This window comes from Drosophila virilis, chromosome 5 (assembly GCF_030788295.1).
Source record: "Drosophila virilis strain 15010-1051.87 chromosome 5, Dvir_AGI_RSII-ME, whole genome shotgun sequence".
Classification (NCBI taxonomy): Eukaryota; Metazoa; Arthropoda; class Insecta; order Diptera; family Drosophilidae; genus Drosophila; species Drosophila virilis.
Window position 1 is genome coordinate 30,241 of NC_091547.1, and position 14,009 is coordinate 44,249.

A 14,009-nucleotide genomic window follows, 5' to 3' on the forward strand; every position below is an offset into this window, starting at 1 on the left:
AATTAAACCAGCCAAATTGTACACTTGCAAACGCATAATCTACACAACCAATATACAATGCCAGAACTACATTATAACCAATCCCAATACTTACAACCCACATAACCCCATTAATATGCAAGCCTTTCTGTATATCGGAATAGAGACTGAGAAGAGACCCTAAAGTGTATGTTCAAAGATATACAGACGACAACCAAGTTGCATATTAACGTTCTCACCAGACAAACTAAAAACAAACCCAATTCGGCCAACAGCAACAGGAGACCCATGCACACCAATAATGCCCCAATAAAAAGCAAACAAAATAACCATCCAACATCTGCACCACCTTAACTCCAATGCCCAAAATAGTCAAATCAGACTACTAAACTGCCTTGCTCGGGTACCTGGAGCTCTGCCCTTCCGGGCACGAGTAAACCAGGTGAGTAAGCAGCAACAAAGTATCTGCACCTCAATATACCAATGCCAAAATAGACTTACCAGACTACCAAACTGCTTTGCTTGGGTACCTGGAGCTCTGTCCTTCTGGACATGTGTAAACCAGGTGAGTGAGCAGTGATAAAACACAATCTGCACAATAACCAGTGCCAAAACTGCTTTGCTTGGGTACCTGGAGCTCTGTCCTTCTGGACATGTGTAAACCAGGTGAGTGAGCAGTGATAAATCACAATCTGCACAATAACCAGTGCCAAAACTGCTTTGCTTGGGTACCTGGAGCTCTGTCCTCCTGGACATGTGTAAACCAGGTGAGTGAGCAGTGACCAAGAACACCCTACAAATCAATGCTAGCCGGCTCAACTCCTATGCCAAACAGCCCAAAAACCATAAAAAACCTGAACTACCTCACCAGACATCACACCTAAACAACTAATCTATTACTAATCCTCAAGCAGGCGCGCATACTAACCACAACTAACAACCACAATATGCTCTACATTCCAAGCTAACCACCAACGCCCCAATTGCATATTGACCACCTATAAAACAATAAATACTACACCAAGCACAACAACCTCTAACCTGAACAGTCCACCAAGCGCCAAAACAAAGGCTACACCTAGCCTTACTCTGCAGAACCAACAACCGCCTCCCAAAACAACGACCGATTCCGCGTGGTCCGCTCAGCGGCGCAGTGCGGTAAACTTGCCCAGACCCTAGCCATCACATGGATCTGGACCACCAGCCGTATGCACTGAGTAATAGACCAGTGTATACTACAAAAAAAAAAAAAAAAAAAACAAAACACAAAAATTTAAAATGTATAGAATTAAGGAAGTATATATCAATAAACTCTGGAGGGGGGATTGGTTCGGTGTGTGACGGTGGGAAGGGGGATACTTCGTACCGCTACAGGATAGTGGCCTGTGTGTGGGTGTGCGGTATGCATGTGATGGTGATGGTTTGGAGCGGTTGACGAGCATGAGCTAGTAGGCACCTTTAATGCTGCCTCGCCATGTCTCGAGCCCTCCAGGCCACCACGACCATGCATACTCAAACACTCGCTCGCTCTCTGTGCGATGCGAATGCTCGATGCCCGACGCTCGCTACTCGGTACTCGGTACACGATGCTCGGTGTCCTCGATCCCGTTTCCCATTCGTCTCATCCGACCCGGTCTCCTGCTCAACCTAAAACAGAAAAGCCAATAACAGCAACCTGGAAAGTAAAATTGACAGATTAGTTGATCTAATGACGAGTATGATGGCTACCGTAAGCACTCTCATGACTACCATAGAGCGCGTCAATGGTAACCAAAATGTCTAGCTACGACGCCAACTCCATCACTTCCTCCTCAGAGAGAAATGGGCATAACATGTATGCCAGACTCAACACCAACGGCCTTAAAATTGTAGCCTGGAATGCAGCAGGACTACATAATAAACTGGAAGAGATGGAGTTATTTATGCTGCAAAACGAAATCGACGTAATGTTAATAGCTGAAAGCTACCTACGGGATGCAGAAACTATTGACATAAGGGGATACCACACTTACCTGGCAAACCACCCATCTAACAATCGGCGTGGAGGTGCAGCCATCCTAATAAAGCGCACTATCCAACACATAGCGCTCACGCCGACAACCCTGGAGAAAATTCAGTGTGCGCCAGTTGCAATTACATTGCTAAATGGCTCAGTCATTAATGTTGCGGCCATATACTGCCCCCCGCGGGAACAATGGCTGGTTCAAGACTTCAACTACGTATTTAGACAGCTTGGTGCTAAATTCATTGCTGCTGGCGACTGGAATGCCAGAAGTTATTGGTGGGGCAACAGCAGATCAAATCGCAGGGGCAATCTACTCCTTGAAAGTGTGCAGCAGCAGAATCTTGACATCCTGGCAACTGGCTCGTCAACGCGCTTCCCAAATAATGCGCGCCAGTCCCCGACAGCCATTGACTTCGCAGTATATAAAGGTGTGCAGTATAGTCTACTAAAAATTAGTACCTCCAATGACTTAGGATCAGATCATTTGCCGCTGCAGATTGAACTACTGAGTAAGCCAGCAGAAGGCGAACCCAAGTGTCATCTTCTTCCAGCAAATGCGAGCATACCCAAATTTCAATTGTGGCTAAACATGCACATCAATTTGAACACTGAGCTTCACTGTGGCGATGATATTGACGAAGCGGTAGACATACTGGAAAATAATATCCACTCTGCAGCGAAATTTGCAACAAACCTAACTCACCAGCCTCGCCGAGGACAACCAAGGTATAACTACACAATCAACAGGCGCATTCAACAAATGATTGAGGCCAAGCGGCTGATTAAACGCCACATACAGGCATACCACAACCCGGCTGCTAGGCAAGCACACAACAGATTAGCCAACAGCATTAGCAGCGAAATCAAGCAGGCCAAGGCAAGAAGACTTGATGAATTGCTGGAATCTATCGATGCAAGAGATAGATACAGTATGCAAAAGTTATGGCGGCTAACGGGGAACATCAAAAGGCAGCCTGCACCTAATTTACCAGTGAGGAAGCACACTGAGGGAACTGGGGCTTCCCAGTGGTGCAAGACCACCGAAGAAAAAGCCGAAGCCTTTGCGCAGCACCTTGAACAAAGGTTTAGGCCAATGATCACCACACTGCCCTCTGACAAGAGCCATATCGAGATGCAAGTATCGCTACCGCTAGCCCAAGGTGAACTCAGCTTCCCTACAGTCACGCTAGGGGAAGTACAAACTATTATCAAAACATTGCAAACAAAAAAGTCTCCGGGGATTGACCGAATCGATAATCGCACGATCAAGGAACTGCCACAGTCAGCTGTAATGTACCTAATGCTTATTTTTAACGGTATCCTACGCTTTGGACACTTTCCTTACAAGTGGAAATGTGCCAAAATAACAATGATTCAAAAGCCAGGCAAGCCTTCTGATCAGCTTGGATCATACAGACCAATAAGCTTGCTTGCTGGCTTTTCAAAAATCTTTGAACGACTGCTGCTGCGCCGGATGTTCCAATTGGAGAACATCATCAATGCAATTCCGAGCCACCAATTCGGTTTCAGACGTGAGCATGCTGCTGAACAACAACTGGGTCGAGTTACGCAGTTTATACTAGAAGCGTATGAAGACAATAAATACTGCTCTGCGGTCTATATGGACATACAGGAGGCGTTTGATCGTGTCTGGCATGACGGACTGCGATTCAAGCTCAAACAACTATTGCCGGAAGTCCTCTACCGAGTTATGAACAGCTATCTAAGCGAACGCACATTCATTGTGGACTGCTGTGGAGGTACACGTTCCAGCCTAAAAGAAATCTGCGCCGGCGTTCCGCAGGGTAGTGTTCTAGGGCCTGTATTGTACACCCTATACACATCCGACATGCCCCTACCTGCACCGCTACGTCATAAACTGATGCTGGCAACTTATGCAGATGACACGGCCATCTTGTCATCGGCAAACTCGCAAGAAGATGCCATTGCCAATTTGGATTTGTTCCTTACCACCATAACAACATGGACACAAAAGTGGAGCATTAGCATCAACATTACCAAAACCAAGCACATAATGCACACTTGGAGAAACTTGCAGATGCCAATTCTTTCCCCAAGAATTTTGGATCAACGGCTTACCACAGAAGAAAGGATCTCATACCTGGGAGTACAAGTCGATAAAAAGCTTCTTTTGAGCAGCCACGTCACCACCATTGTCGCCAGGGTTAGAGACAGGGCCAAAAAGCTGCACTGGTTAATATCAGAAAGGAGCAAGCTGCCATTAAAATGCAAGGTAACACTTTATAAGCAGCTCATAGCCCCAATATGGCAGTTCGCACTTCCGGTCTGGGGATCACTTCTATGCGAAGGCCAATTTGAACGTATTCAAGTTGCGCAAAATAAGATACTGCGAACCATTGCTGGAGCACCTTGGTACGTGCGGAACCAAAGCATCCACACTGATCTGAAGGTCGTGCCGGTGGAAAAAGTGTACCAGGATGCTTGCTCCAGGTACTGGGCTCGGCTCAGCAACCACAGCAACGAAGAAGCCAAAAATATTGCCCTTAAAGCAAGACTCCCACAACGTCACCTAGGTGTCAGAAGAAGATACGCTGAAATGCTTCGGAAACACCTACCTCTGGGTCGCCTAGCACAGCAGCAGCGATCACAGCAGGTCCAGCAGCAGGAACTACCTTCTCAAGGGCAGTCAGGTCCGCTCCAACGCCCACCCAGCCTCAGATACTACCTTGTATTTGACATACAAGAACTGCTGAGTCAAACAATGGTGCAGCCCAACAACCTCCAGGATGAACGAAGCAGCCCGTCTCATATGCAGCTGTGCTCAACTCTCGCTGCCCCTACAAGGCCAGGAGCCCTCATTCCTCCCAGTCCAGAGACACCAAGCTCGCATCCAAATCCACAGACGCAGCGGGACGTGGCCACCGGTGCGAATCATGAAGCAGTGTGCAACACCATGTGCACACTTGCTACACTATTCATTATGGCAGCCAACCTCTATGTACTAGTACCACAGCGAGGGCCTAAGACTAGGACTATTTGCAGGACACGGCAACTCATCCAATTGCGAATGGCTGAAAGGCAGATAAAACAAAGATCGCGTTACGCTAACGAACCACTCAGATGGCTCCATACAACTCGTTGTCAAAGGGTTGCCTACTTACAGAAATTTAGACTGCGACATCCCATACAATGGAAAAAGGCCTTGATGCTTCGTTTCTCAAGCACCCATACTAATGGCATCTGGCGACAGGATCAACAGTGGTCACGCTGGAGACTCCAGCTTATTCAGATGCAACGGCTATCAGACTGGGTAGCTTCCAGACAATTGGGAATTTTCCCAGTCCTCAAATAATAATTTGACAGCAATCCCCATGCCAAGGCTGGGCAACTTCACTTGATTTGTATATAACATGTCACTTAATTCATTGTAAATACTCTGGGTATTAAATGAATAAAAAAACAGTCTGGATCCCAGTCCCCACTTCTCTGTCTGTCAACCAGGCATGGAGCTGGGCTCTGGAATCCAGACCGACATTGCGTTTGTTCCCTTGTGTCGAACGGTAAACAAAAAACAAACAAAAAACAAAAACAAACAAAACAAAAAACAAAATCTGAAAAACAAAAATATAAATATTCTAAATACAAAAGTCAACAAAATTTTGCCGACGCTACATACGGGCAATCCGCCCCCGCCCCGCACCTCTCCAAAAGGAGAAAGCATGGGTGTCAAGCTAAAAGAAATTAGAAACGTGAAATCTGGGAGTTCCTCTGACTGGGACGACGACGAGTTCATAAGGAGACTTGGTGCTGCAAACGCTCAGGCCGTCGCGAGTGGAGCAGATGCCTCTGTGTCGGCTAGCTCCAGCAAGACATCGTCACTTAGAGAAAGCTATCTAAAAGCACGACAACAGGAGACTTGTCAAAAAGTGCAGCGAAAACGTCGTGTCACTGGTGGTGAAAGCCCTAGGACACAGAAGAAAAAAGCCAATGAAGATGAAAATGTTGTTGAAACTGTGTCCTCGGAAGATGAAGATGTGGACGTTGAAGCAATGGACGCCACCCCTCAACCGATTATGAACCCAAATCCTGAAGCAGATGCTGAGGACATCGCTACTATCAATATGAATGCCAGGCCAGAGGAGCCTCAGCATATACCCCCACTTATGCCTACCAATAACTCTAACGCAGAACCAAATGTTCCAGACGTTGCCAGCAATATTAAGATCAGGCCTGAGCCGCTCTACGTGCCTGGACTTAACGGAAATATTGTCCCGTTCCTAAAGGACATTGATGACTTGATTGGAGAGGGCAACTACCACACCAAACCGACTTCGGATCGCGGACTTCGTATCCAGTGCAACGACATTAGCTCATACCGCGCACTAGTAAGATTCTTTGAAGAAAGTAATGTTGAGTCCCATACCTACCAACTGAGCAGTGACCGTGGCTTCAGAGTAGTAATTAGACACCTTCATCGAGCTACACCTAATGACTGGATCAAGCAGAAGCTTAGTGAAAAGGGACACAATGTCCGATTTGTAAACGTTATCAAGAAGCGGTTCACTGGCGAGCCTCTTGATCTCTTCCAAGTTGAGCTTGAGCCTAAAAAGAACAATAACGAAATTTTCGACTTAACAGTCTTGGGAGGCCAACGAGTCAAGGTCGAAAAGCCAAGAAGAAATACGGATGTGGTACAGTGCCACCGTTGCCAACAGATTGGACACACGAAAAATTACTGTCGCCGCATATTCAGATGCGTAAAGTGCGGACAAGAGCACCCATCAACACTATGTGAAAAGGCGCCTAGCGCAGAAGCGAAATGTGCTAATTGTAAGGGCCCACATGTAGCCAGTTACAGGGGCTGTATCTTCTTCAAGAACAACGCTAAAAAGAGGGAACCTGCCGTCCTACAAAGAGCAAACAATTTACTATTTCAGCTTGGAGAACCCACCATCCCAATTAGCTCTAGTAGGCAACAGGGGAGACCAAAGCAACAACCGCTTCGGCATCCAATTGTCCAGCACCAGCAGACACAACAGCAGCAACCACAGCGGCCCTCTGAACAGCAGAAGCAGCAGCAACACAACCCATTCCGTCAGCAAGTGCAACACCAGCAGCTTATGCCTCAAGTTGCAAGCAGCTATGCAGCCGCCCTTAAAACTGGCCTGCCAGATGAGCGCTCCCAAGTGCAGAAGCAGACCGCACAGCGCCAAACAACTCGTCAGCAGCCCCAACAACAGCAACATAACTCGAGATTGCAGCACAACAATCAGCCGCCTCAGAGCCACCAGCATGTGCACTATCAGGAGCGAGAAACTCGGCAAGCAATAGTACATCCTGCAGAAACGCGCCAGCAACACAGGAGCCGCAGCCGCAGTTCACCGCGAACTGCATACCCGCGAGATGACCTCAGCCGAAAACTTGATCAGCTGATCAGCATAATGGTTGAACAACGAAGGAGCCCAACTGCCCCTGCCAATAACAGCAACCTGGAAAGTAAAATTGACAGATTAGTTGATCTAATGACGAGTATGATGGCTACCGTAAGCACTCTCATGACTACCATAGAGCGCGTCAATGGTAACCAAAATGTCTAGCTACGACGCCAACTCCATCACTTCCTCCTCAGAGAGAAATGGGCATAACATGTATGCCAGACTCAACACCAACGGCCTTAAAATTGTAGCCTGGAATGCAGCAGGACTACATAATAAACTGGAAGAGATGGAGTTATTTATGCTGCAAAACGAAATCGACGTAATGTTAATAGCTGAAAGCTACCTACGGGATGCAGAAACTATTGACATAAGGGGATACCACACTTACCTGGCAAACCACCCATCTAACAATCGGCGTGGAGGTGCAGCCATCCTAATAAAGCGCACTATCCAACACATAGCGCTCACGCCGACAACCCTGGAGAAAATTCAGTGTGCGCCAGTTGCAATTACATTGCTAAATGGCTCAGTCATTAATGTTGCGGCCATATACTGCCCCCCGCGGGAACAATGGCTGGTTCAAGACTTCAACTACGTATTTAGACAGCTTGGTGCTAAATTCATTGCTGCTGGCGACTGGAATGCCAGAAGTTATTGGTGGGGCAACAGCAGATCAAATCGCAGGGGCAATCTACTCCTTGAAAGTGTGCAGCAGCAGAATCTTGACATCCTGGCAACTGGCTCGTCAACGCGCTTCCCAAATAATGCGCGCCAGTCCCCGACAGCCATTGACTTCGCAGTATATAAAGGTGTGCAGTATAGTCTACTAAAAATTAGTACCTCCAATGACTTAGGATCAGATCATTTGCCGCTGCAGATTGAACTACTGAGTAAGCCAGCAGAAGGCGAACCCAAGTGTCATCTTCTTCCAGCAAATGCGAGCATACCCAAATTTCAATTGTGGCTAAACATGCACATCAATTTGAACACTGAGCTTCACTGTGGCGATGATATTGACGAAGCGGTAGACATACTGGAAAATAATATCCACTCTGCAGCGAAATTTGCAACAAACCTAACTCACCAGCCTCGCCGAGGACAACCAAGGTATAACTACACAATCAACAGGCGCATTCAACAAATGATTGAGGCCAAGCGGCTGATTAAACGCCACATACAGGCATACCACAACCCGGCTGCTAGGCAAGCACACAACAGATTAGCCAACAGCATTAGCAGCGAAATCAAGCAGGCCAAGGCAAGAAGACTTGATGAATTGCTGGAATCTATCGATGCAAGAGATAGATACAGTATGCAAAAGTTATGGCGGCTAACGGGGAACATCAAAAGGCAGCCTGCACCTAATTTACCAGTGAGGAAGCACACTGAGGGAACTGGGGCTTCCCAGTGGTGCAAGACCACCGAAGAAAAAGCCGAAGCCTTTGCGCAGCACCTTGAACAAAGGTTTAGGCCAATGATCACCACACTGCCCTCTGACAAGAGCCATATCGAGATGCAAGTATCGCTACCGCTAGCCCAAGGTGAACTCAGCTTCCCTACAGTCACGCTAGGGGAAGTACAAACTATTATCAAAACATTGCAAACAAAAAAGTCTCCGGGGATTGACCGAATCGATAATCGCACGATCAAGGAACTGCCACAGTCAGCTGTAATGTACCTAATGCTTATTTTTAACGGTATCCTACGCTTTGGACACTTTCCTTACAAGTGGAAATGTGCCAAAATAACAATGATTCAAAAGCCAGGCAAGCCTTCTGATCAGCTTGGATCATACAGACCAATAAGCTTGCTTGCTGGCTTTTCAAAAATCTTTGAACGACTGCTGCTGCGCCGGATGTTCCAATTGGAGAACATCATCAATGCAATTCCGAGCCACCAATTCGGTTTCAGACGTGAGCATGCTGCTGAACAACAACTGGGTCGAGTTACGCAGTTTATACTAGAAGCGTATGAAGACAATAAATACTGCTCTGCGGTCTATATGGACATACAGGAGGCGTTTGATCGTGTCTGGCATGACGGACTGCGATTCAAGCTCAAACAACTATTGCCGGAAGTCCTCTACCGAGTTATGAACAGCTATCTAAGCGAACGCACATTCATTGTGGACTGCTGTGGAGGTACACGTTCCAGCCTAAAAGAAATCTGCGCCGGCGTTCCGCAGGGTAGTGTTCTAGGGCCTGTATTGTACACCCTATACACATCCGACATGCCCCTACCTGCACCGCTACGTCATAAACTGATGCTGGCAACTTATGCAGATGACACGGCCATCTTGTCATCGGCAAACTCGCAAGAAGATGCCATTGCCAATTTGGATTTGTTCCTTACCACCATAACAACATGGACACAAAAGTGGAGCATTAGCATCAACATTACCAAAACCAAGCACATAATGCACACTTGGAGAAACTTGCAGATGCCAATTCTTTCCCCAAGAATTTTGGATCAACGGCTTACCACAGAAGAAAGGATCTCATACCTGGGAGTACAAGTCGATAAAAAGCTTCTTTTGAGCAGCCACGTCACCACCATTGTCGCCAGGGTTAGAGACAGGGCCAAAAAGCTGCACTGGTTAATATCAGAAAGGAGCAAGCTGCCATTAAAATGCAAGGTAACACTTTATAAGCAGCTCATAGCCCCAATATGGCAGTTCGCACTTCCGGTCTGGGGATCACTTCTATGCGAAGGCCAATTTGAACGTATTCAAGTTGCGCAAAATAAGATACTGCGAACCATTGCTGGAGCACCTTGGTACGTGCGGAACCAAAGCATCCACACTGATCTGAAGGTCGTGCCGGTGGAAAAAGTGTACCAGGATGCTTGCTCCAGGTACTGGGCTCGGCTCAGCAACCACAGCAACGAAGAAGCCAAAAATATTGCCCTTAAAGCAAGACTCCCACAACGTCACCTAGGTGTCAGAAGAAGATACGCTGAAATGCTTCGGAAACACCTACCTCTGGGTCGCCTAGCACAGCAGCAGCGATCACAGCAGGTCCAGCAGCAGGAACTACCTTCTCAAGGGCAGTCAGGTCCGCTCCAACGCCCACCCAGCCTCAGATACTACCTTGTATTTGACATACAAGAACTGCTGAGTCAAACAATGGTGCAGCCCAACAACCTCCAGGATGAACGAAGCAGCCCGTCTCATATGCAGCTGTGCTCAACTCTCGCTGCCCCTACAAGGCCAGGAGCCCTCATTCCTCCCAGTCCAGAGACACCAAGCTCGCATCCAAATCCACAGACGCAGCGGGACGTGGCCACCGGTGCGAATCATGAAGCAGTGTGCAACACCATGTGCACACTTGCTACACTATTCATTATGGCAGCCAACCTCTATGTACTAGTACCACAGCGAGGGCCTAAGACTAGGACTATTTGCAGGACACGGCAACTCATCCAATTGCGAATGGCTGAAAGGCAGATAAAACAAAGATCGCGTTACGCTAACGAACCACTCAGATGGCTCCATACAACTCGTTGTCAAAGGGTTGCCTACTTACAGAAATTTAGACTGCGACATCCCATACAATGGAAAAAGGCCTTGATGCTTCGTTTCTCAAGCACCCATACTAATGGCATCTGGCGACAGGATCAACAGTGGTCACGCTGGAGACTCCAGCTTATTCAGATGCAACGGCTATCAGACTGGGTAGCTTCCAGACAATTGGGAATTTTCCCAGTCCTCAAATAATAATTTGACAGCAATCCCCATGCCAAGGCTGGGCAACTTCACTTGATTTGTATATAACATGTCACTTAATTCATTGTAAATACTCTGGGTATTAAATGAATAAAAAAACAGTCTGGATCCCAGTCCCCACTTCTCTGTCTGTCAACCAGGCATGGAGCTGGGCTCTGGAATCCAGACCGACATTGCGTTTGTTCCCTTGTGTCGAACGGTAAACAAAAAGATCCCTTACACCAGAGCTGTATCTTATGGCAGCATGTTCATATTAAAATTCCATGATGTTAACTTGCTAAATTAGACTATTCCCATAAGTTTTCCTAATACATTGTAAATCATTCAATATGCTCAAGTATCCCGCTTTGCATACCAGAATAGAGACAATGCCAAGACCGCAACCGTGTATGTTCTTGTTATGCTGACGACAACCTGTTCATATTACAATCGTCCACTTCCACTAAACTTTTGCACCATACAATTGATGCCCCAGCCATTAATCCAGTTGCACAAGCACACAACATTACCCATAAATAAACTTACTCTATACATTAAAAATCCATGACTGTCAGTCTCTATGAGAGGAGAGACACTCAAACGACTAGCATGGTAACCAGTTAAATTACTTTATCATACCTGGCACTGTAGCAGCAGGGTATTCGATGTGTTTTTCATTCTGCCTTTTGTCTCAAGCAGATATGTTTCACCTAGCGTTGCCCTGCACTCTTGCCATCTACGTCACATCCTCTCCCTCACAGCACGTTATCAAAACAGCCGGCTTATGGCATGCCAAATACTAGTAATGCTGTCGCCGCTTTCAGTCCAAAGATGTCATGCTCAATTAATCACAATCAATTACAAAGAAGAAATGAGACAAACATAATTACACTTGCAATATCATATCGGGATAAAACCCTTAACTATACCATATCAAAACTTTGTGATTATATTAAGCTTCAAATTTTGTTAACTGGAATTTGTAAACATCTATCCTAAATAAATCCGGACAAAGCTTGGCTGCCTGCATATGGATGTGGAGCGGGTATGCTTGGAATATGCTGCTGCACCATGGTCAAGTGGGAACCAATTCCTCCTGTGTGTTCACTCATATTCCTTTCACCCACTCGCTTCCATCTGAATGTAGGTATCTGTAAGTGCTCTGTCAATATAAAGGAAAATTAGCCTTCCTCCTAAATCTCACTTCAAGTAATACAACTCTCTCATGTGCATCTCTGCTGATATGCAATACAACGAACGGTACAAGTTTGTCTCGTATACCGGGAGCCCTGCCTAAAAACATGTGCAGCCTAGGTGAGCAAACTGACTATACTATCCAAAACAACGAACAGGACATGTTTGCCTCGTATACCGGGGGCCCTGTTTAAAACCATGTGCAGCCTAGGTGAGCAAACAGACTCGACTCTAACTCACTATGCCTATCATGCAGATGATCCTCAAGCTTCTTATAAGTGTCCTCAATATATATCCTCAGTATAAGAAACCTTTCATAACTATTCTAACGATCCCTTACACCAGAGCTGTATCTTATGGCAGCATGTTCATATTAAAATTCCATGATGTTAACTTGCTAAATTAGACTATTCCCATAAGTTTTCCTAATACATTGTAAATCATTCAATATGCTCAAGTATCCCGCTTTGCATACCAGAATAGAGACAATGCCAAGACCGCAACCGTGTATGTTCTTGTTATGCTGACGACAACCTGTTCATATTACAATCGTCCACTTCCACTAAACTTTTGCACCATACAATTGATGCCCCAGCCATTAATCCAGTTGCACAAGCACACAACATTACCCATAAATAAACTTACTCTATACATTAAAAATCCATGACTGTCAGTCTCTATGAGAGGAGAGACACTCAAACGACTAGCATGGTAACCAGTTAAATTACTTTATCATACCTGGCACTGTAGCAGCAGGGTATTCGATGTGTTTTTCATTCTGCCTTTTGTCTCAAGCAGATATGTTTCACCTAGCGTTGCCCTGCACTCTTGCCATCTACGTCACATCCTCTCCCTCACAGCACGTTATCAAAACAGCCGGCTTATGGCATGCCAAATACTAGTAATGCTGTCGTCGCTTTCAGTCCAAAGATGTCATGCTCAATTAATCACAATCAATTACAAAGAAGAAATGAGACAAACATAATTACACTTGCAATATCATATCGGGATAAAACCCTTAACTATACCATATCAAAACTTTGTGATTATATTAAGCTTCAAATTTTGTTAACTGGAATTTGTAAACATCTATCCTAAATAAATCCGGACAAAGCTTGGCTGCCTACATATGGATGTGGAGCGGGTATGCTTGGAATATGCTGCTGCACCATGGTCAAGTGGGAACCAATTCCTCCTGTGTGTTCACTCATATTCCTTTCACCCACTCGCTTCCATCTGAATGTAGGTATCTGTAAGTGCTCTGTCAATATAAAGGAAAAGCAAAGATCATGGCACTGAGCAGCAACTAGCACGGGTAACCCAATTCATCCTGAGTGCATTTGAAAAGAAACAATACTGCTCAGCCGTCTATATCGATATACGCGAAGCATTTGATCGAGTATGGCACGAAGGATTGCTCTTGAAACTTGGCAAGATACTGCCTAATAGGCTGTATAATGTTCTCAAGAGCTATCTACTTGATCGCACATTCATCGTACATGGAAACGAGGGCATTAAATCTAGAATAGGCAAAGTTAGCGCTGGAGTGCCCCAGGGGAGCGTACTTGGGCCAATTCTATATATCATCTACACATCAGATATGCCATTACCACACATTGCAACACCTCCCAATCCAACAACAACAGCAGCAACAATAACAAATACAGAAACGTCCATAACTAACCCATACAACTGCAGCATGCTACTG

The 14,009-nt window shown here is 46.0% G+C and overlaps 1 long non-coding RNA gene across 3 annotated transcripts in view; it reads right to left on the reverse strand.

Moving 5' to 3' along the window:
• Nucleotides 1-13,586, reverse strand: part of LOC138911337 (uncharacterized) — a 33,042-nt gene extending 19,456 nt beyond the window's left edge. Inside the window, exons 1-2 of one of the 3 annotated variants that reach the window (XR_011416877.1) lie at nucleotides 13,330-13,586; nucleotides 12,037-12,258 (exon numbers count right to left, since the gene is read on the reverse strand). This is a non-coding gene — a long non-coding RNA (uncharacterized lncRNA). Of the gene's footprint in view, nucleotides 1-12,036; nucleotides 12,270-13,329 lie in introns of all 3 variants that reach the window. The other 2 variants (XR_011416878.1, XR_011416876.1) reach the window with 2 other exon arrangements.
• Nucleotides 13,587-14,009: the final 423 nt, after the last annotated feature.